The following is a 25,311-nucleotide window of genomic DNA, read 5'->3' on the forward strand; positions in this document are numbered from 1 at the left end:
GGATTTAATATATTAAATAATAATAATATTAATATTAGCAGTTCCTAGCTACTTAATTTTTACCATAGTGGCTAAATGAGTAAAGTAGTGCATAGGGTAGTTAAAATGGGCAAAGTAAAAAAAAAATCCTCTCGCAACTAGATATTAAATCAAAAGGTAAAAGTTAAAGTGGCTGTAAAGGCTTCATTCTATGCATTCAGGTAGAAAAAAACTTTTATGTGCACTTGATCCAGCGATGCTGCTCTCCTCTCTACCCCTCTTCACTGGACTCAGTGAGAACAGAAGGAACCATTGGCTTATGCAGCTATCAATCAAATCCTGTGACTAGGGAGTGAGGCAGATAAACACACACAGTGTGGCCTGGGATCAAGCCCACACGTGTGCCACCATAGAAAGTCCTTTCCTAAGGTGGCACACAGAAAAGAGGAGGAGCCCAGAGTACGGGTGGGGGACTACAGAGAAGGAGGAGCGGGGCCTCTCTGTGCAAAACCATTGCACAGAGCAGGTATGTATAACATGTTTGTTATAAAAAAAAAAAAAAAAACAACCAAACAAAAAACCTTTACAATCACTTTAACACCAGGTTCTAGGTCTCAGAGCAATTAGCTCTGTTTTTCTGAATAATTTTCATGGTTTTTCAGTTGGATGTCACAAAGTTTAGTGCAATGAAACTGAATTACCATTTACTTTTACACTTACTGTGTCAATGAACAAATATGTCTTCCTGCCAGTGACGGCCGCTCCATTGGGGGCCCCCACCCCCTAATCCACATGCAGGGCGCCGGACGTATGGATTCCAATTTTTTTTTTAAGAAGTGCATGATTAGAGCCTGAGGCTCTAATTGGCTTCAAAAAAAGGGTGGGCTCGAGCGCAGAGCACTGCGCCCTGAGCCCACCCAGTTGTGTGACAATGCCAAACTGAGACCTGATTGGCCGAGAGGAGAAGCGTCCATATTGGCTGCCGAGGAGGAAAAGCAGTGGGAAGCCGCCAAGGAGGAGACGCAGGGGGAAGCTGCCAAAGTTGCCCGCGACCTATATGGGGTAAGTGCGGGACTGGTGGGCGCGCAACGGGGAAGGAGGTTGATTGTGTGTTGTATTGCCGATTGACCGAGCGATGGGGGGATATTTTGACTGACAGCCCGACCGACTGAAGGGGGGTGGGGAGTTTGACTGACGGACTGACCAAACGAACGAGGGGGGGTCGTTTGTTTGCCCACCCCCCAAAAAAATGGAGCACCAGCCGCCACTGCTTTCTGCTACTGCATTCACTCTGAGGTTGATGCTACACTGAAAAAAAAGCACATCTTGTTTGAACACACTTGGTTACAGCATTCTTATGCCACGTACACACGATCGGACATTCCGACAACAAAATCCATGGATTTTTTCTGACGGATGTTGGCTCAAACTTGTCTTGCATACACACGGTCACACAAATCTTGTTGGAAATTCCGAACATCAAGAACACAGTGACTTACAACATGTACGACGAGCCAAGAAAAATGAAGTTAAATAGCCAGTTCGGCTCTTCTGCTTGATTCCGAACATGCGGGAACTTTGTGCGTCGGAATTGCGTACACGCGATCGGAATTTACGACAACAGATTTTATTGTCGGAAAATTTGAGAACCAGCTCTCAAATTTTGTGTGACGGAAATTCTGATGGAACATGTCCGATGGAGCCTACACACGGTCGGAATTTCCGATGACAAGCTCCCATCGAACATTTGTGTACAGGGCATAAGACTAGCCTATAAATGTAGGAAGTGCATGGAAATAGATGCTAAGGTAAACTTAGAAAGAAGTTAGGGAGAACTTAGAGCACCTCACATCATTTAGTGTCCCGCTACTACTAACATAAAATCAGATGGTTAGGGTAATGAAATAAAGCAACAGATTACTTCCTACATTTTCCATGCAACTACCTTTTGTTTAAGTAAAAGCACAGGGCACACCTCAGTTATGGCTAGACCTAAATATACAAAAAAAATGCCATTTAGGATTTGTTTTTACTGGCAGCAAAAATTTGATGTGCCGCGTCTTATGTCAAACTACCAGCATGGCTTCGGGGTTACTTTTTCCCTTTGATAATGGAAAATGTTTATATGAAAAATGAAGCATTTCCACGATGACCAACTAGCAAATGCTGAAGTAATGAAAAATTGTTTATTTGTGGCATTGTGTCGATGTTCAAAGTCAGGGCTGTAAAGCAGGCCGCAAAACACAACTCTTGGCAGAACATGCATTATAATCAACTACGTTTGCATCCAAGAATAATAAAATCTGAACGCCAGGCAAACAGTCTAATACACACTGGAAATACATATATGGGAGCAATTTTATCTGCAAAAAAATTTGTTCTGCTGTCCATCCAGTCCTGAAATTTGCACATCCCATCTGGACAGAAGAACCAAATTGGTGACCTGAATTTTCTCTGCTGCAGTTAAAGTGATTGCAAATGATTGCCTTTAAAACAACCCATTCAGTTTAAAATAGAAAAGAAAGGAAATACATTTTTGTTTTTATATATATATATATATAAATCTAAATACCCTTTTTCCCTTTTTTTGTGATCACATTCCCTCTGTTCTCAGCTTCATAAGTGCTAGGGGAGGAGAAGCAAGAACACACTGATCTTCCCAGTGAATGGCTGTGAAGGGGGCGTGTCAGGACAAGTATGATCATTGGAGGAAAGTACACTGAGTTCCCAGCATAGCTAGAGGACTTTGGAGGAGAGTACACTGAGTTCCCAGCATAGCTAGAGGACTGACCATAGTGTGCTCTCCTGCTTAGTGTGGTCAGTTTCTAATAGGAAAGCAGAGGGAGTAGCAGGAACACCAGGAATTTCACATAAAGGAAGCAATACAAAGAGGACAGGATACTTTTTCACACAAATACATGGTATAGCAGACACATATCAAGTGTATGAAGTGTTGGAGTAACAAATGCTGTAAGTAACGCAGTTTGGTCAACTCTCCACTCCGACATATGATTAGACAGTTAAAGTGATTCTAAACGATCATTTTGTAAAACAACCCATTTAGTTTAACCACTTGACAACTGGGCACTTAAACCCCCCTCGTGACCAGACCAATTTTCAGCTTTCAGTGCTCTCACACTTTGAATGACAATTACTCAGTCATGTAATACTGTACCCAAATGATTTTTTGTCCTTTTTTCATACAAATAGAGCTTTCTTTTGGTGGTATTTGATCACTTCTGGGTTTTTTTTTTTTTTTTTGCGCTATAAAAAAGACCGAAAATTTTGAAAAAAAACCCAAATTTTTCTTTGTTTCTGTGACAAAAATTTGCAAATTATTAATTTTTCTTCATAAATTTTGGCCACAATTTATACTGCTACATATCTTTGGTAAAAATAACCCAAATTAGTGGATATTATTTGGTCTTTGTGAAAGTTAAAAAGTCTACAAGCTGTGGTGCAAATCATAAAAAAATGATCACACCTGATGAACTCTCATCTTGCGACCCTAACAAGCCAGGAAAGTACAAATACCCCCCAAATGACCCCTTTTTTGAAAATAGACATTCCAAGGTATTTAGTAAGATGCATGGTGAGGTTTTTGATGTTGTAATTTTTTCCCACAATTCTTTGAAAAATTAAGTTTTTTTTTTGTTTTTTTTCCACAAAATTGTCATTGTAATAGGTTATTTCTCTCACATGGCATGTGTATACCACAAATGACACCCAAAAATACATTCTGCTACTCCTCCTGAATATTGTGATACCACATGTGTGGGACTTTTTCACAGCCTAGCCACATAGAGAGGCCCAACATGCAGGGAGCACCTTCAGGTGTTCTAGGAGCATAAATTACACATCTAACTTGTTGACTACCTATTACACTTTTGAAGGCCCTGGAGCACCAGGACAATGACACATGACACTGATGTGGCACTGATGACAGATGGCACTGATACGTGGCACTGATGGCATGTGACACTGATGTGGCACTAATACGTGGCACTGCTGACTTGTGGCACTGATGACAGATGGCACTAATACGTGGCACTGATGACAGATGGCACTAATACGTGGCACTGATGACAGATGGCACTAATATGTGGCACTGATGACACGTGGCACTGATGACAGGTGGCACTAATACGTGGCACTGATGACAGATGGCACTAATACGTGGCACTGATGACAGATGGCACTGATATGTGGCACTGATATGTGGCACTGATATGTGGCATTGATGACACGTGACACTGATAACAGATGGCACGTGATACTGACAGGTGGCACTGATGACAGATGGCACTGACACGTGGCACTGGGGACAGGTGGCACTGATAGGTGGCACTGGGGACAGATGGCACTATGTTGTGTTAGTGTAACTGATTTTTTTCACTCCCGCTGCAGCACAGAAGCTCTCCCTCCTCACACACTGTCTCTGTGTGAGGAGGGAGAGCCGGCAATAAGAGATGACACCGCCAACACAGATTTCCCCCGCGGCGGCACGCAGGGGGAATGTAAACAGGATGACGTCCAGGGACGCCCTGCCAGCAATTGAGCGCCGCGCCGTTGCTGTCTTTCGGCTATAGCGCGGGCGCAAGGTGGTTAAAATAGAAATTAAAGGCAAATAAGTTTGTATAGATATTAAAAAAAATATATAAATACCTTTGTTTTTTATAACTGATCACATTCCCTCTGTTCTCATCTGCCTAAGTGCTAGGGGAGGAGAATGGCTGTGCAGCAGGGGCATGTCAGCACAAGTCTGATCATTGGAGAAAAGTACAGCATAGGTAGAGAACTGACCACAGTGTGCTCTCCTGCTTAGTGTTGTCTGTTTTTAATAGGAAAGCAAGGGGACTAGCAGGAACACCAGGGATTTTACATAAAGGAAGCAAAACAAATAAAAAGTGTTGGGGTAACAAACGCTTTAACTACTTGAGCACAGGAAGAATTTACCCACTTTCTGACCAGGCCATTTTTTTGCGATACGCCACTGCGTCACTTTGACTGACAACTGCGCGGTCGTGCGATGTTGTACCCAAACAAAATTGTCCTCTTTTCCCCCACAAATAAAGCTTTCTTTTGGTGGTATTTGATCACCACTGTGGTTTTTATTTTTTGCGCTATAAACAAAAAAAGAGCAACAATTTGAAAAAAAAAAAACACAATATCTTGTACTTTTTGCTATAATAAATATCCCAAATCTAAAAAAAAAAAAAAAAAAAAAAATGTTTTCCTCAGTTTAGGCTGATATGTATTCTACATATTTTTGGTAAAAAAAAAAAATTGCAATAAGTGTATATTGATTGGTTTGCGCAAAAGTTATAGCGTCCACAAAATAGAGGATGGATTCATGGCATTTTTACTAGTAATGGCGGTGATCAGCGAATTATATCGTGACTGCGACATAGCGGCGAACAGATCGAACACTTTTTTGGGACCAGTGACATTTATACAGCGATCAGAGCTAAAAAATAGCCATTGATTACTGTATAAATGTCATTGGCAGGGAGGGGGTTTACACTAGGGGGCGATCAAGGGGTTACCTGTGTTCCCTAGGTGTGTTCTAACTGTGGGGGGGATGGGACTTACTAGGGGAGTAGACCAATCGGTGTTCCTCCTTAGAAGGAGCACACGATCTGTCTCTACTCCCCTGAGAGAACCGGGATTTGTGTGTTTATGAGCGATCGCTTGTGCCCGGCGGTCATCGCGCCTGCCAGGCACGCGCATCGGCTCCGGGGACATGCTGCAGGCGCGCGCCTGCTAAAACATCTTAAAGAGCCGACGTACAGCTACGACAGCTCGCACAGGGGACCCAACCTGCCGCAGTATAACTGCGGCGGCTGGTCCGGAAATGTTAAGGAGCAGCAGCAGACTGATGAGAATGTCTCTCTTTTCTTTTTTTCCTTCTGTCTTCATGTACCTTGTCAGCACATATGAATGAAGAACATCTGACTGACCTCTAGTACTGCTCTTCTGTCTCCCAGTTTGAGTGCTGTTGTATAGAGATAACACGTGATGGAAATCATGTACTTATGCTAGCTGTATTCAAGATACATAATTGTTTTTTATTAGAGAAATATGTGACCGTATTGAATTATATGGAGTTCAGCTTTAAACACAATAATCTTCATCTTACAACCAGCTACAATGACACTATGTACCATGGTACAGAACCTTTCCTCATGGCAAATGCCCACTCTGAATATTTATGAGGCGTCACATATTCACAGGTTGACCTGTAGCCTCACTCACTAAATAAATGTAGACACTGAAAACAGACTTCCCCAGAGATGAAACAGCAATTACAGGAAAAGCTGAAAAAGATGACATTGATTTATGGCAAATATTAAGAGTCACCACCTGGCTTATCTGAAGTCATATAGGGAACAAATTGAATCATCTCGATTCTCCTGCACTAAAAGCTGTTCTATGTACAAGACAGATATCACAGCCTCTCCAAGAGCAATTATCATTAGGATAATGCAGTTAATGAGTTGGATGTCTCAGCATTAGTGTTTTGGACAAAAACCTTACCTCATACATAACAATTCACTTCTGGCAGAAATGCAAACAAATGTCTCACAAGGCAGCCACACTGCTGCATTAACTTATATCACCTACGCACAAGTGCTTTTCTGCAAACTCAAATGTGTAGATATAAATTTGCCTTCAAACTATTATTGTAAGTACAAATGCATCAGGGTATAAACATTCAAGTTATGGTACCATACAAGCAGCCATCTGGATAATATGAAACTTCTGGTAATTTAGTTGCAAGGAACAACAATCTAAGGACATGCAAACTGAAATAACATGTGAGTATACCCCTCACATTATTGTAAATATTTTATTATATCTTTTCATGTGAAATTACACTTTGTAAAGTAATGAGTACAGCTTGTATAACCATGTAAATTTGCTGTCCCCTCAAAATAACTCAACACACAGCCATTAATGTCTAAACCTCTGGCAACTAAGTGAGTACACCCCTAACTGAAAATGTCCAAATTGGGCACAATTAGCCATTTTCCCTCCCCGATGTCATGTGACTTGTTAGTGTTACAAGGTCTCAGGTGTGAATGGGGGGCAGGTGTGGTAAATTTGGTATTATCGCTCTCACTCTCTCATACTGGTCACTGGAAGTTCAACATACCACCTCATGGCAAAGAACTCTCTGAGGATCTAAAAAATAGAATTGTTGCTCTACATAAAGATGACCTAGGCTATAAGATTGCAAGACCCTGAAAATGAGCTGCAGCACGGTGGCCAAAATCATACAGCGGTTTAACAGGTTAGGTTCCACTCAGAATAGGCCTCGCCATGGTCGACCAAAGAAGTTGAGTGCACATGCTCAGCGTCATATCCAGAGGTTGTCTTTGGGAAATAGACGTGTGAGTGCTGCCAGCATTGCTGCAGAGGTTGAAGGGGTGGGGGGTCAGCCTGTCAGTGCTCAAACCATACGCCGCACACTGCATCAAATTGTTCTGCATGGCTGTCGTCTCAGAAGGAAGCCTCTTCTGAAGAAGATGCACAAGAAAGCCCGCAAACAGTTTGCTGAAGACAAGCACACTATGGACCTGGAGTACTGGAACAATGTTCTGTGGTCTGATGAGACCAAAATAAACTTATTTTCATCAGAAGGTGTCAAGCGTGTGTGGTGGCAACCAGGTGAGGAGTACAATGACAAGTGTGTCTTGCCTACAGTCAAGCATGGTGATGGGAGTGTCATGGTCTGGTTCTTCATGAGTGCTGCCAGCACTGGGGAGTTACAGTTAATTGAGGGAACCATGAATGCCAACATGTACTGTGACATACTGAAGCAGAGCATGATCCCCTCCCTTCGAAGACTGGGTCGCAGGGCAGTATTCCAACATGATAACGACCCCAAACACACCTCCAAGATGACCACTGCCTTGCTAAAGAAGCTGAGGGTAAAGGTGATGGACCGGCCAAGGATGTCTTCAGACTTAAACCCTATTGAGCATCTGTGGGGCATCCTTAAATGGAAGGTGGAGGAGCGCAAGGTCTCTAAAGCCTCATATACATGGTTCGATTGTTGGAAGGGGATTGTCTGTTGACAGACTGTTGTCCTAAATTCTTACCGTTAGTACGCTCCTTTAGACAATTGTTTTCCAATTTTCGGCCAACAAATGTTGGATAACAGGCTAGTAAATTTTCGGCGGACAACGGCTCCACGTCTGATTTTCGTATGGTCAGTACACAAATTCATCAAACAAAAGTCAAAAGTACAAAAACGCATGCTCGGAATCAATGCTCACCAAACACAAAATTAGCAGAAGGGGCCCAAAGGGTGGCACTCAAGAGCTGAAACTCCTTGTAGTACGTCACTACATTTGTGTTGTTGAACGACAATTTGCGTACCGCTAGTATGCAAGACAAGATCCTGGCACACGCCCTTTTGACAAAAATCAGACACTCAGTTGGCCATCAATCGAACCGTGTATACAAGGGTTAACATCCACCAGCTCCGTGATGTCGTCATGGATAAATGGAAGAGGACTTCAGTGGCAACCTGTGAAGCTCTGGTGACCTCCTTGCCCAAGAAGGTTAAGGCAGTGCTGGAAAATAATGGTGGCCACACAAAATATTGACACTTTGGGCCTAATTTGGACATTTTCACTTAGGGATGTACTCACTTTTGTTGCCAGCGATTTAGACATTAATGGCTGTGTGTTGAGTTATTTTGAGGGGACAGCAAATTTACACTGTTATACAAGCTGTACACTCACTACTTTACATTGTAGCAAAGTGTAATTTCTTTAGTGTCACATGAAAAGATATAATGAAATATTTACAAAAATGTGAGGGGTTTACTCATTTTTGTGAGATACTGTATATACATATACCCACACATAGTTAGGTCCATATATATTTGGACAAAGGCACAATTTTAGTTTTTCAGGTAGTTACCAAAACACATTCAAGCTATAAGTTATATAATGGATATGGGCTGAAAGTGCACACTCACAGGTTTTAATTGAGGGTATATACATCCAAATCGAAGGAAGGGTTTAGGAATTACATCTCTTAAGAATAACCATGCCCCCTTTTTCAAGGGACCAAAAGCAATTGAACAATTGAATCAAAAGAGGTTTCATGGCCAGATGTAGGCTACTCCTTCATTATTTCTTCATCAATTAAGCATGTAAAAGGTCTGGAGTTGATTCTAAGTTTGATATTTGCATTTGGAATCTCATGCTGTGAACCTACATCATGAGTTCACAGAAGCTGTCCATGCAAGTGAAACAGGCCATTGTAAGGCTTCAAAAAGGAAACAAATCCATCAGAGAGATAGCAGCAACACTATGAGTGGCCAAATCAACAGTTTGGTACATTCTGAGGAAAGAAGAATGCACTGGTGAGCTCAGCAACATAAAAAGCCCTGGATGTCCACAGAAGACAACAGTGGTGGATGATCGCAGGATCCTCTCTATGGATCACAACATCCAGACAAGTAATGGACACTCTACTGGAGGTGGGCGTATCACTGTCAAAGTCTACAATCAAGAGAAGACTTCACAAGAGCAAATACAGAGGGTCCACCACAAGGTGCACCAATCATTTATAAGCCTGAAGAAAAGAAAAGCCAGATTAGACTTTGCCAAGTCTAATGCTTTTCCAGTTCTGGAAAAGCATTCTTTGGACGGATGAAACTAAAATGAATCTGTACCAGAATGGCGGACAGAAAAAAAAAGTGTGGAGAAGGCTTGGAACAGCTCATGATCCAAAGCACACAACTTAATTTGTAAAACATGGTGGAGGCAGTGTGATGGCATTGGCATGCATGGCTTCCAGTGGCACTGGGTCATTGGCGATTATTGATGATGTGATGTAAGACAGAAGCAGCCGGATTAATTCTGCAGTATTTAGAGATACACTCTCTTCCCAGATTCAGCCAAATGCAGCAAAGTTGATTGGACGCTGCTTCACAGTACAGATGGACAATGATCCAAAACACACTTCAAAAGCAACTCAGGAGCTTTTGAAGGAAACAAAGTGAAATATTCTGCAATGACCGAGTCAATCACCTGATCTTAACCCATTTGAGCCTGCATTTCACTTGCTGAAGGCAAAGAACACCTGAAGACAGCTGCAGTTAGAGCCTAGCAAAGTATCAGAAAGGAGGAAACCCAGTCTTTGGTAATGTCTATGGGTTCCAGACTTCAGGCAGTCATTGCCAGTAAAGGATTCTTAACAAAATATTAAAAATTAACATTTTATTTATGATTGTATTCATTTGTCCATTTACATTTGAGCCCCTGAAAATGGGCAGACTGTGTATAAAAATGGTTGCGAGGGCAGGAAGCGGAGCCTAGCAGAACAGACATGCATTGTTAGAGCTCCACACAGCTGAGGAGAGAAGAGAAGGACAAAGCGGAGCCTGCAGGCTCAAAAGGTATCCATTTGAACCTTTTTGCCCCAGGGAACAAACTGTGAAAGTTTGGGCAGGAAATATGGTACTGGGAGGAAACCGTGGCAGAAATAAAAATCTCCTCACAAAGAGCTCACAGGCACTCACTGCAGCTGAAGCAGCTCCAGTCACCTCACAAGATACAGCATCAGGGCGCTCTCACAGACAGAAAATGTCACAGCAAGACTCTCCATTTGAGTCAGATACAGAACAAATCCTCTCACAAACTTCTCCACAAGCCTCCTCAGCATCCCCAGTAATATTATTACAATTTGAAAAGATGCTTCATAAGGCTTTAAAACAAACCTCAGACCAAATAACAAACAGCCTAACCAAAGAAATAAGAGAGCTGGGAAACCGCACCGCAGCCTTAGAAATAAAAATGGATGAAATTGAAATTACAACCCAAGAAAATATAACAGAATTGGAACAATTAAAAAAAGAGAATTTAATACTTCAAACTAAGCTCGAAGATTACGAAAATAGAGCCAGACGTTCAAACTTGCGCATAAGGGGAATACCTGAAACTGTGACAGACCTGCAATCTACTATTACTGCTCTATTACAAGAACTAAAGCCAGATATCCCTATTGAACGTTTAGAACTGGACAGAGTACACAGAGCCCTCACAGCCAAAAAGAAAGATGGACCCCCACGTGATATAATCACAAAATTTCATTATTACAGAACGAAAGAACAAATACTAATTGCTGCAAGAGAAAAAAAGGAACTTAATTTTCAAGGACACAATTATCAAATTTTTGCTGACCTATCCCAACTTACTATTACTAAAAGACGATCCATGAAACCCCAACTAATGGAACTGTAACGCCACAACATTATGTATCAATGGGGCTTCCCCTTTTCAGTCAGATTTAACTACCAAGGTACAATTTACAGAAGCAGATCAGCAGATGAACTACAACAAACCCTTTTAAAATTAAATCTGACAGAACCCACAAGCAGCAACACTCCCACACGCAGAAGAATGGCATCATCTTCACCTTCAGGCAGCACCCAGAAAATTTCAGAACAAAATGGGAATCATCATTCTCACAAAAGAGGCCGTTATGCCACATCATCCATGGACCAAGAAGATTCAATGGACTGACATCCTAATTCCTGATATCTCTTCATTTATTATACTAAGAGATGGTTCTCTATAAAAAAACCTGTATTTATAACTGAATGTAACTGCATTCTGATAGTCACACACTGTGTGGGATCATGTTACATTCCAGTTATATTTCTTATTACTTCTGATTCATATAGCCTTAGAATATATAAGTGAAATAAGGAAATTCTTGTTCAGTTATATATTATCAGGTAATAACAATAGATTTATTACTTTTTAGGACAAATATGTTCAATAATCCAGAAGTAATGGAAGCTTTTTCTTTCTTTTCTTAAAACAAATATATTATTACCTAACTAGTTCCTAGAATTATGTTTTTGTTTATTCTAATCTGAAGCAATACAACCTCAATTTTATGAGTTAACATATCTAAACAGTTACATATGAATAAAATATGTAATTGTTTACTCTAAAAGGGTTAAAATCCCAAAATAATTCAAACTATCTTCATCAATACCAAAGTTATTAACAGTACCTTTCTAACTGAATTATTTAGCCTAGGGCAAGACTAACCATATACAACCACCCTGGAATAAATAATTTCAACAAAAACTATATTCTGCACTCCAATTAATGAAACATCATTTTGATGTCTTTTGACATAGCACTTCTCTCCTGTAAGCGGAAGATCCGTGTACCCCCATTAGCCCTCCTCATTCTCCCAACCATATTATGTGGGAGTGTGACGAAGGCACTTATTCCCCTGAGAGAGATATTTATTCTCTTTCACGGGTAAATTGTGATTACTTGCAAAAAATAATTTATACAATGTATCATCTAATCTCATATGTTTTTTGTTTACTCTTTACTCCAGAATTCACTGGTTTCTTTTCTATCTATTCATCTCTTCAGTCCACACAGGTTGATCTGCGCAGTCAGCTCTGCATAACAAAAAGTAAGTCAAAACTATTTGATCTATTGCCATGGCACCACTGAATATACTTTCCCTGAATGTTCAGGGAATAAATGTCCCTCAAAAAAGGACCAAAGCCTTCCGTACTTTCCATAACAAAAAGGCTCACATAGTATGCCTCCAAGAAACACACTTCACCAAAGATTCTACTCCAAAATATATTTCTCCTTTTTATCAACAAATTTACACGGCTTCTGCCTGTACCAAGCAAAGGGGAACTCTAATTGCATTTCACCGATCCACACCATTCACCTTATCATCAGAAATTAAAGACCCAGAAGGTAGATACCTGATACTCATGGGTTATATAATGGATACAGCAATCACGGTGATTTCCTACTACGCTCCTAACAAACAACCTACACCATTCCTCTCACATATATTACAAGTGATTAATACACACAAAATAGGAACAGTGATAATGTGTGGGGATTCGAACCAGGTCCTCCTCCCATTTCTAGATAAATCACCTTTTACACCATCCAAAATAACCTCTAGATTACCTTTTTCTCAACTTCTTTCCAAATACAATCTGGTAGATTCGTGGAGAGAAAGTAACCCAATGAAAAAGAAATTCACTTATTTCTTGCACCCTCATCAAACCTTCACCAGAATAGATCATATTTTTCTAACAATAGGAATGATACCAGAAATTATTGCATCAGATATAATTCCGATTCCGTGGTCTGACCATAATGCAGTATACACTACTATAGCCTCAGCCATACCAAAAGCGCATGACCCAACGTGGTACTTACCGGACATAATGCTCAAACACCCACTACATCAGATGGCCATTGAACAAGCTTTAAAGGAATACATATGAATTAATAATACAACAGACATCTCCCCAATAACACTGTGGGAAGCTCATAAGCCTGTCTTGCGTGGTACAATACAAAGACAAATGGCACTATTTAAACGGGAACGCAAAAATCTAGCAAAAAAACTAGAACTCAATTTTAATGCAGCCTACATATCATTTCAAGATAATCCATCTCAGAGTACAAAATCTCATCTGGAAAAATCTAGATTGGAATACGATCTATTTCTCACTGAGTCAGTTGATAAATCCCTCAAACGCTCCAAACACAATTTCTACATGAATACAAACAAACCAGGTACATATTTGGCTCGGGCATTAAATTCAACTAACAAATCTTTCAAACCAATACGTTTGAAATTATCAAAAAATGTTTACACTTGTAATCCAGTTAAAATAGTCCATAAATTTCACTCACATCTCGCAACTTTATACAAGACAAACAATGAATTTAATCCTACAGAGGCTGAATCCTTCTTCTCAAAAATAACCTTACCTGAGTTATCTCAGAATCAAAAAAGCAGTTTGGATGAGCCTATAACTATAGATGAAGTTTCTAACGCCATAAAAGACCTAAAACGTAACAAAAGACCAGGCCCAGACGGCTACTCGGCTTTATACTATAAAACATTCTCAGAAATACTCTCTCCCATTCTCACTGAAACTTTTAACAAACTTCTAGATGGACATTCTTTTCGGCAAGAAACACTAATGGCAATTGTTTGTATGATCCCAAAACCCCTTTCTGATGATACTTCCTGTGTGAATTATCGGCCTATCTCTCTGTTAAACCTCGATATTAAATTATTAGCAAAAATAATAGCAAAACGCCTCAATAGCATTATAGGAAAATTAATACATAGAGATCAAGTAGGCTTCATGCCAAATAGACAGGCAGGCGATAATATACGCAGGGCAGTGTTATTGGCACATATTGCTAAAAAACGGAAAATCCCTTTATGTTTTCTATCTCTCGATATTAAGAGGGCATTTGACACAGTATCCTGGCAATATATGCAATATTCATTACAAAAATGGGGTTTTGGACCCCACTTTTTAACATGGATCAAAGCATTATATAATAAACCCAAAGCCTATATAAAATATGCTGGATACAAATCTGAAGCCTTTAATATCGAAAGAGGTACCAGACAGGGTTGCCCATTATCTCCCTTACTATTTGCCCTTATACTCGAACCCATGGCCCAATACATCAGAACAAACCAAACTATAACTGGCATTGAAGTAGGAGGTATTACACACAAAATATGTATATTTGCAGACGATATATTACTTTTTCTATCATCACCACAGGTCTCTGGTCCTAACTTAATACCAGCTCTTGATGGATTTGCAGCCCTATCCGGCCTTATGATTAATCCTAAGAAATGCCTAGTGCTTAATATTTCACTCACAAACATGGAATTGATCCCGGCTAGGGCTGCACTCCCATTCACATGGGCAGAAAAATCAATCCCATATCTTGGAATTCATTTAACAGCATCTCATTCTGACTTATTCTCAACCAATTATCCTCCTGTATTAAGACAGATCACAAATCTAATAAAACAATGGTCGCAACTTCCTTTATCCTGGATAGGGAAGATTAATGCAATCAAAATGACTATTCTACCCAAATTGCTTTATCTATTCAGAGTCCTCCCTATTCCAATTCCTTCCTATTTTTTGAGAATAGTACAAAAAAGAGCAACTTTGTTTATATGGGGCTCTTCTAAACCACGTATACCTATACACACACTACATCTTCCCAAAAATAAAGGAAGCCTGGGATACCCTAATTTTACTAACTACTACAGAGCAGCACATTTGGCCAGTCTGTCCAAATACCATGCAAAACAGGAAATCCCATTATGGGTATTTATAGAGGCTTCAGAAAATGACCCTCTATTAATATCAAATTTATTATGGCTTGATCCTAAAGACCGCTTTAAAATTCATAATCCCATAACTAAACACTTCTTATCTCTCTGGGATAAACTAAAAACCAAATATCAGTTACAATCTCCACACAATCCTCTCCTTTCTTTTATCAGAAATCCGGCCTTTTATCCGGCATGGATCTACCCAAATTCTTTTAAAGCTTGGACAACATCAGGCATTCAGACACTAAATGACTTCATAGCATCTAAATCATTCCTTTCATTCCCATCGCTTAGAGAAAAATATGATCTACCAAACTCTGAGATATTTAGATATCTCCAAATCAAAAATTTCTATACACCATTCCTAAAGGGGGATACACCATTATCCCAATTATCCATTTTTGAATCAATCTGTACAAAAGATCCATTTGCTAAAGGTACAATTTCATCACTTTATAATCAATTATATGGAGTAGCAAATCTTAATAGACCCTCTTACGTTCAGAGGTGGGAGGAGGACCTGGGACGAACTTTAGAAGACACGGACTGGTCTAACATATGGCTCACATCTAAGTCATCTTCACCCAACATCTTAGCACTGGAGACAAATTATAAAGTCCTAACTCGCTGGTACCTTGTACCCGCTAGAGTGGCAAAATATTCACCTAATACCTCAGCTCTTTGTTTTCGAGGATGCCCAGAAATAGGCACATATTTACACATATGGTGGACGTGCCCAGTAATCCAAACCTTCTGGAAGGAAGTCTTCGTGATTGCATCTAAAATATTTAAAAAAATAATACAACCAGATCCATATTTAACTTTACTTAATCTAAAACCGGAATGGTTAACACTCTCTCAATTCAAACTTATGATCCAACTAATAACGGCTGCAAAACAAACAGTGGCCAAGGCATGGAAATCTCCTACATTGGTACTAGCAGAAACAATTCACAGAATGAATAATACAATGTCCCATGCTAAGATGGTAGCCATCGATCAAAATCAAATTCCAAAATTTGAAAAACTTTGGCATCCTTGGATAAAACAACAGTTCCTGTCAAACTTCAATGACTCTGTCCTGTTGCCATGGTAACAGATTAAATGACTTACAGAGACACCCATTCTAAGGCTTCAAAGAGAACTAAAAAGAATAATAAACTGACGAGCGGGACAACCTTGTGGACCATACCTCTACCTTTCAACCTTTTTTCTTCTTTCTCTTTCCTTTTCTCCACCTTACGATTAAAGCTCATTATCAGAATTTATTTGACCTATATACACTCTACTTGTAAACAATATGTATAGTAGGTATAAATCATTTAAATACCTACAAAAGTAACTAAAGAAATGATATATATCTTTAATTTAGGTTTACGTGAACCCAATGTTTAATATTTGAAATTTCATGATATTTACCTATATAAACCCTACTGTAAAACAATGAGCTTACTTTATAGATCCTTGTAAACTTACTTTATGTATCTTTATAACATTGTATACTCAATAAACTTCTTTTGACAAGGAAAAATGGTTGCAGTTCCTAAAATTTTTACTTGATATTTATGTTCAACCCTTTGAATTAAAGCTGAAAGTCTGCACTTCAAATTAATTTGGATTCTTTTGTTTTCGTTTTATTCTGGTAGCACACAGAGCCAAAAGTATGAAAATTGTGGCTGTGGCTATATATAAACACACATACAAATCTACTGCACATACATGCAAGTATTCATATCTAGGGATATGTGCTGTAGATCACTACAAACTAAAATACAGACATTTGGTACATATATTTACTCAGCCAATAATTCAAAGGAAATCGCCATAATCTTCAGTGTGGAAAGTAAAATGCTTTCGCAAACACAATTAACAGAAAACATGTACTCTTTAACTTATCTGACAGGAAAAGTGTCCCGCTTAATAGCCAGCTATTAAAATGCTACGTTATTTTCCAGGTCCCATGGCGCATTATCTTGAACTGCATTACTAAAGTTATTTTACACTGGTCAGTAAAAACTGTCAGATTTTACAACACCCTAGAGAAGAATTTTATTAAGTCTAACAATCATGATTAGTTTATTGGGTAACCCTGAAGTAAGGGTGGTGACTTAATATTTTTCCTTCCAATATCTTCAAACCTCTTGTGTTCTGCTGTCATTATATCATTACTCCCTCCTGTTATTTCTATGCCTTTTTCTTTTTCAACTTCAGTTGAGAAAGCTGATGGCATGGCATACAGCTAGTGTCACATAAGTTCAACCCTCGAGCATAAATAATTAATTCTCAGGAAAAGTTCCTAGAGTGAAAGCAATTTTCATGCTTAGGACACAGAGCATAAAATCATGCAGTACTTTCGTAGTTACCAAGAAATTGCTTTATTGCAGAAATGAATGCAAACAATGCAAAGGGCATGCCTGGCTATAAATTTAGATTACAGAAGCCCATGCCAATAGAAAAACTCCTACCTCATGAAGAGATGTTGTCTCAAGCCAAGATTATTTTTCAGTAACACGAGACACTGGCCATAAGCAAAAGCTGTCAGCTTTTTGACATTCAGAGTGCACATATACCAAAAAGCTTGCATCTTGCAATCAGATCTTCAAAGTGTAACTCCACTTTTGTTGGAAAAAAAAATCCCCTTTGGTTGATCTATGTGCAAGAATTTTTACAAATGTAGAATTCCACCCAACCCCCGTACTGTTTATTTCACCATGTCCTTTCCAGACTGATCTCTCAATGGGAGGTTCAATATAAATACTTGAGCAAATCTCAGTGTTCTAATAATGAAATCAGAAATCTGCAGGTTCTGCATCCCTTTAAGTACTTTTGAGAAAATCATTGATCAAATAACAAGCAAGCTCCTACAAGTCACCATACTACAATTGCATTTTGGACATATTTAGAAAACTACAGTGGCTGCAGATTGAAAAGGAAAAGCAATTCTTAATAACATCAAGTTAAAGCAATTGTATATGCTATATTTATTTATGTCTCAATGTTGTTATTGCTCAGAGATCCTTAAAGTGTAACTCCACTTTTGCTGAGGAAAAAAGAAAAAAAGCAATCCCTTCTGGATGCCCAAAGTACATTGCAGGGATTTTAACAAACATTGTTTCAAAGTTCTACCTATTTCTGCACTGAAGAAAAAGCTGTTTGTTGTGTGTAGCATGAATCTGAATGGGAGTGATTATTTTTATCAATCAGCTGCATTTGCAGTGTTCTGATGAAGAAAATGCAGGGTCTGCATCAATTTAGAAGTGATTAAAGTGATTGCAAAGGTGTTTTTTTTTTAAATAACAAACATGTTATACTTACCTGCTCTGTGCAAGGGTTTTGCACAGAGAAGCCCCAAACCTCTTCTTCTAGGGTGCCCTGGATTTGATTGACAGCAGCGGAAGCCAATGGCTGCACTGCTATCAATCCATCCAATCAGGACCTTAGACACCGGCTTTTGCTGGTGTGCTCGTCCCCGGCGTGAGATTAATAGGGTACAGGTATGTAAAACAGGGGCTCAGGGGGGCTGCAGCATTACAGGATGTTTTTCACCTCAATGCCTAGAATGCATTGAGGTGAAAAACCTTGAGGGTTTACAACTACTTTAAGCTTTCCAATCAGCATGCACAGATATCCTTCAACATGGAAGAAAGGTTTTTAGACTTGGGATCAATTAGGGTTGCTATTCTCACTGTTGTCTTCCCACCTGCAGACTGGGCTCTGAGCAGTGCAAAGCTATCCATAGATGTATTGCAATTCAGCCAGTTCAGCAGGGACTAGGCAAATTTTGATCTATCTATCTATGGCTGTCCCTGCTTGACAAAGTTGTTCTAATGATTGACTTCTGTCGCACAGGACTATAGGAAGCTTTTTTTGATCAGCCGCCTGCAGTCAAAAAAGTTTTAAAAATGGTTTGCCCTGGGTGCCAAATATCCTAGATATTCCACATTCTTTGGTCTTTTATTAAGATTGTTCTACAATGCATTGATATACCACAAGTTGTAGGTATAATCATTTTTAGTAGGGTTCTCCAAGACCTGAATGTCATTTTAATTGTTCTTTTAGGGTAAGAAGGTTGAATTAGAGCAGTGGTTCTCAACCTTTCTAGTGCTGTGACCCATTGATAAAATTCCCCAATTCGTGGGGACCCCTAACAGTAAAATTATTTTCGTAGCGTGGGTTGTAGGCACCCAAGGCAAGACAAGTGATTTGCGTCCCTAACCCACAGTACAGTTTTAAAACCCCTTATGGTACATTTTAGGATGTAGCACTCTTTCTCTTTGTTCTCCTTTCTTTCCCTTTTATCTCTTTCTATCCCAATGTCTTGTTTTTTTTCCCTTTCCCTCTCTCTAGCTGCCGTTCTTGTTCTCTTATTCTCTCCCTTTTCTTTGCTCCTCCCCCTCTTTTCCTCTCCCTTTCATGTATTCTCTATTTTTGTTCCTTCCCTTACTCCTTGGTGGGGGGAATGGGATTAGTGGCAGTGCTGGGAAGAGTTCTGATTATCCAACTTAGGTGCTCTTGATCAAGGTCATCTGCTGATCTGAGAACTGTAGTGGGAACTTTTTAATGGCAACTATAATCACAGGTAATGCTATTCACTGTGTCTCCAACTTTGTGGTTACTCGCAGCAGTGACACCTATGCCAAAATCAGGAGATAGGGTCTCCTCCAGCCCCTCCCACTTCACATTCCTCACCAGTCAGCTGACCTCTAGTCTCTGCCCCCCAGCCATGCTGTGAACTGAATGGGGTGCTGCGGGCTCCAGGAACTGCCTAGCTGGGCGGCCACAGGCTCTAGGGACAGCCCTGCTGGGTGGCCACGAAAAGGCTGGGAGAGCGGTGCAGGATTTAGGAACAGCCCAGGATTCGGTGACCCCTGGCAAATGGTCATTTGACCCCCGGGGGTGTCCCGACCCCCAGGTTGAGAACCACTGAATTAGAGAAATAAAAATTAGATATTTGTGTTGCGTATGAAAACAATATGTCATATTTTTTTCTTTTTGATGTTCTATTTATACTAAAACTGACACAGTCTCCTGACAGACAAAAAACTCCAGGTTCTCTTTATTGGATCTAAATTACCCTGCATGTCTCCCCTGTACTCCACTAAATGTTTAAAACGTTTTTTAAATGAAAAAAAAAAAAGGTTAAGTAAAAAAAATGTATTTTTTTTTTGCACAAAAACAAAGTTACACCCAAGCACATAAAATCCATCCCCAAAATTTTTTTGAGAAACCCCCACCCCCACATATACACATGCAGGAACGTAAACGCATGCGTCAGGGTGCCTACATATATAAACGGCGATTGTGATACACGTTACATATCGCCTCGCACGCCAGAGTGAGTGCCATAATTCTAACACAAGACCTCCTCCGTAACACTAAACTAATACCTATAGGGGGCTTTTGAGGCATCGCCTATAGAAAATAGAAGGTACTGAAGTTTGATGCCATTTCACGGGCACACAAAAGTTTAAGGTTTGCCATGTTGGGTATCTATTTACTCAGTGCAACCTTGTCTTTTATATTTTACCAAAAATGTGGGTAATATATTGCGTCTGTTTCCCTAAAATTCATGTTAGTGTGTTTTTTACTGAAATTTTGCGTTTTCTAAACAAAGTATTGAAACTACCACTATTTTATTCTCTAGGGTATCTGCTTTCAGAAAATATATAATATTTGTGGGTTTTGTGTAATCTTTAGGCCTAAAATTATTTTTTAAACGTGTGTGCAAAAAAACCCCTCAAAAACGGCTCTGGCAGAAAAAGGGTTAAATGGTGTACTCTATTATCTCTATAAATATTTTGCGCAGCAAAGAACTCACTCTGGTAGAAAAATGTTTATTTCCTAAGGAAGAAATCCCCATATTATAGTAATTGCTAAACAATGTAAAAGCAGCTTGCGATCAGAGAGAAAGAAAAAATGTGCACTTCATTGAAAATAAAGGAAATACATTTTTTTTTAAAAAAGGGAATAAAATGAATTATATTAATCTATTTCACAGTCTGCTTCAGAAGCCTTAAATGCCTTCAGCTAATAACAATATTAAAGGACTAACCAATCCATTAACATTTCAACAGACGTGCATTCTTAAGTGAACATTATACAGGGGGACAGACTGTAGTACATGATGTCCTCATTTGCATGCTTTACACATAATCAGTTGCATCTGCAATGCTTCAAACTGCATTATCTTCAGTTGTCCCGCAGGAGCTACAGCAAACTAAATGTACTGTAGCTTTCCCTAACTTTACCGTGCTTGAAAACTGGAAGAAGCCACAGCATTCCCTTGTAATGATTAAACAAAACTGCCTACTTATATTAAAGTGGACTTCCCATGAAAATGGCCCTTTTTCCCACCAAAGTCAAATCGCCTGCAAAGGCAATTTAAGAAATAAAGCTGTTGATATATATATACATATATATATATATATATATATATATATATATATATATATACACACATACATATACACAGTATCTCACAAAAATGAGTACACCCCTCACATTTTTGTAAATATTTTATTATATCTTTTCATGTGACAACACTGAAGAAATGACACTTTGCTACAATGTAAAGTAGTAGGTGTACAGCTTGTATAACAGTGTAAATTTGCTGTGCCCTCAAAAGAACTCAACACACAGCCATTAATGTCTAAACCGCTGGCAACAAAAGTGAGTATACCCCTAAGTGAAAATGTCCAAATTGGGCCCAAAGTGTCAATATTTTGTCCTCTTCCACTCCTCCATGACGACATCAAGGAGCTGGTGGATGTTAGAGACCTTGCGCTACTCCACCTTCCATTTGTGGATGCCCCACAGATGCTCAATAGGGTTTAGGTCTGGAGACATGCTTGGCCAGTCCATCACCTTTACCCTAAGCTTCTTTAGTAAGGCAGTTGTTGCCTTGGAGGTGTGTTTGAGGTCTATACCATGTTGGAAAACTGCCCTGCGGCCCAGTCTCCAAAGGGAGGGGATCATGATCTGCTTCAGTATGTCTTTTCAAACTCTTCTAAAAGCTTCCGAAACACCTTCATGGTTCCTTCAATGGCAGCACTCATGCAGCCCCAGACCATGACACTCCCACCACCATGTGTGACTGTAGGCAAGACACACTTTTCTTTGTACTCCTCACCTCATTGCCGCCACACACGCTTGACACCATTTGAACCAAATAAGTTTATCTTGGTCTCATCAGACCACAGGACATGGTTCCAGTGATCCATGTCCTTAGTCTGCTTGTCTTCAGCAAACTGTTTGCAGGCTTTCTTGTGCATCACCTTTAGAAGAGGCTTCCTTCTGGAATGACAGCCATGCAGACCAATTTGATGCAGTGTGCGGCGTATGGTCTGAGCACTGACAGGCTGACCCCCCACCCCTTCAACCTCTGCAGCAATGCTGGCAGCACTCATACGTCTATTTCCCAAAGACAACCTCTGGATAGGATGCTGAGCACGTGCACTCAACTTCTTTGGTCGACCATGGTGAGGCCTGTTCTGAGTGGAACCTGTCCTGTTAAACCGCTGTATGGTCTTGGCCACCATGCTGCAGCTCAGTTTCAGGGTCTTGGCAATCTTCTTATAGGCTAGGCCATCTTTATGTAGAGCAACAATTCTCTTTTTCAGATCCTTGGAGAGTTCTTTGCCATGAGGTGCCATGTTAAACTTCCAGTGACCAGTATGAGAGAGAGAGAGAGCAAGAACACCAAATTTAACACACTTGCTCCCCATTCACACCTGAGACCTTGTAACACTAAAGAGCCAAATGACACTAGGGAGAGAAACTGCTAATAGGGCCTAATTTGGACATTTTCACTTAGAAGTATACTCACTTTTGTTGCCAGCGGTTTAGACATTATTGGCTGTATGTTGAGTTATTTTCAGGGGACAGCGAATTTATACTGTTATACAAGCTGTACACTTACTACTTTACATTGTAGCAAAGTTTCATTTCTTTAGTGTTGTCACATGAAAAGATATAATAAAATATTTACAAAAATATGAGGGGTGTGCTCATTTCTGTGGGATCATATATATATATATATATATATATATATATATATAGTGGCATTGGGACCCTGTGCTACCTGGAATATTGCTGGTTTACACCAGAATTTGTAGAGAAAGGCATGCTGAATGCACAGCTGTGTGCTGGGCTATTTAGTTGTGACCTGGCTATGGCTCAGGGCCCCACCCAACAGACAGGAAGTCTGTGCATGGGAGTCAGGTGGACTCTCATTCCTCTGCAGGAGTCAGAGACTGCATGGGTGCAGCCAGAGCATGCATGTCTGCAGGAGGCAGATGTACTTTGTGACAGATCAGCAAGGCGCTGATCAGGAGTAAGCTAGGAGAGAGCTTAACTCAAGGAAACCCTTTTGTTCTAAGGAGCAGACCTAAGGCCTAGGCTACAGGCCTGAAGCAGCCGTGTGGCACTAACGTAAGCCAGGAAGCTGTAAGAGAGAGTGTCACCAGAGGTACAGTGTGGGTACTAAACAGGGACACAGTTACAGGGTCAAGAGGACCGAGGTCAACACCCGAACAGCAGTGCTGACCAGAGAGCCGGGTGGCTCTGTATTTTCCATTTATTTAATTTTTGCTTTTTGGAAGAAACCCCTGCGTGGGAATCCTGGATGGATTGTTTTTCTTTTACTTCAATAAACATGGACCAAAAAAGCCCTTAAACTGCATATCTGGCATAGACTCAGCTCACTGATAAGCTCTACACTGAAGCTAAATAACCCCCAATATCACAATATATATATAACCTTATATAATATAACCTTGGCCCTGCTTGCCCTTGTATTTGGGTAATCCTCCACAATATCAACATTTATTATCCAGACCATAGCTATCCAAATTGAGTGAACTGCACTTTTGCTTAAAGGGTACTTTCATGGGGAAAAAAATAGCAAATAAAGAAAAAATAATATAGCGCATATGATTGCAACACTAATCATTTTGTAATTGAATGTTATTAAAAATGACCTTTCCTTTTCAATCTGCAACTGAAACCACTCCCATTAGACCTACTCAAAACAGAGGCGCAGACAAACACACATGGATTTCTTCAGAATAACAAAAGGTAGGAATCTGCAACAAAGTTTGTTATAATCCTTGTAATGTACATTGATCACCCAGAGGCAAACGTTTTTTTCTCAACAAAAGTGGAGTTACGCTTTAAACAAATATAATATCCATAAAAGGCCTTTTTGTAACTTATTTCTTTAAAAAGCTACATTCTAATGTACTTGCAGTTGTTTTTTGTTTTTTTTTCAGTTAAATTCTGATGTAGCTTGAACATTCTACATAAGATACAAATACAAAACTCCTCCAAAGGTTTTGTTTCTGGCTTTTGTAATTTTCTTGTTGTTTTTTCCAAAAATTTACACTGACATACAAGTCACATTGTAAAAATCCCCTAAAACAGGTTTCAATTTTGGTCGTACTGTATACTTTCTAATGGGGCTTACACACGGTCGGACTTTTCGGCTACAAAAGTCTGACAGCCCGTCCGACAATCTTTCGACGGACTTGCGGCGGACTTTCTAACGAACGGACTTGCCTACATACGATCACACAAAAGTCCGACAGATTCGTACGTGATGACGTACACCAGACTAAAATAAGGAAGTTGATAGCCAGTAGCCAATAGCTGCCCTAGCGTGGGGTTTTTGTCCGTCGAACTAGCATACAGACGAGCGGATTTCTGGGTCCAGCGGAGTTACGACGTAAAGATTTGAAGCATGTTCCAAATCTAAAGTCCATCAGATTTACGGCTGGAAAAGTCCGCTGAAAGTCCGGGGAAGCCCACACACGATCGGATTGTCCGCCGGACTTGGTCCATCGGACTTTTGTAGCCGAAACGTCCGACCGTGTGTACGCGGCATAAGCCTCATCCACACCTAAAGGGATGCAGACCCTGCTGCTTTTCCAATTACAAAACAGTAGGTGAAGAATAACCCTATCACGCAACAATTAGTTTTATAGGCATGACAAGACAGGTATGAAATTACTTTAAGATAGAAAAAGGTTCTCTAATATTTATGCAAGGTAGCCATAAATATGTCAAGTTACATGCATAAGAAATGCTATTATTATTATTTGTATCTAGTAGTATTGTTGTTTAAGTCCCATTGATCAAGCTGACTCA

At 39.9% G+C, this 25,311-nt stretch overlaps 1 protein-coding gene across 1 annotated transcript in view; it reads right to left on the reverse strand.

The window, feature by feature from the left end:
- The window catches only part of METTL25 (methyltransferase like 25), a 395,084-nt gene that overhangs the window by 87,086 nt on the left and 282,687 nt on the right, over positions 1-25,311 (reverse strand). The window lies entirely within an intron of this gene.

The sequence above is a fragment of the Aquarana catesbeiana genome, linkage group LG03 (assembly GCF_042186555.1).
Source record: "Aquarana catesbeiana isolate 2022-GZ linkage group LG03, ASM4218655v1, whole genome shotgun sequence".
NCBI lineage: Eukaryota > Metazoa > Chordata > Amphibia > Anura > Ranidae > Aquarana > Aquarana catesbeiana.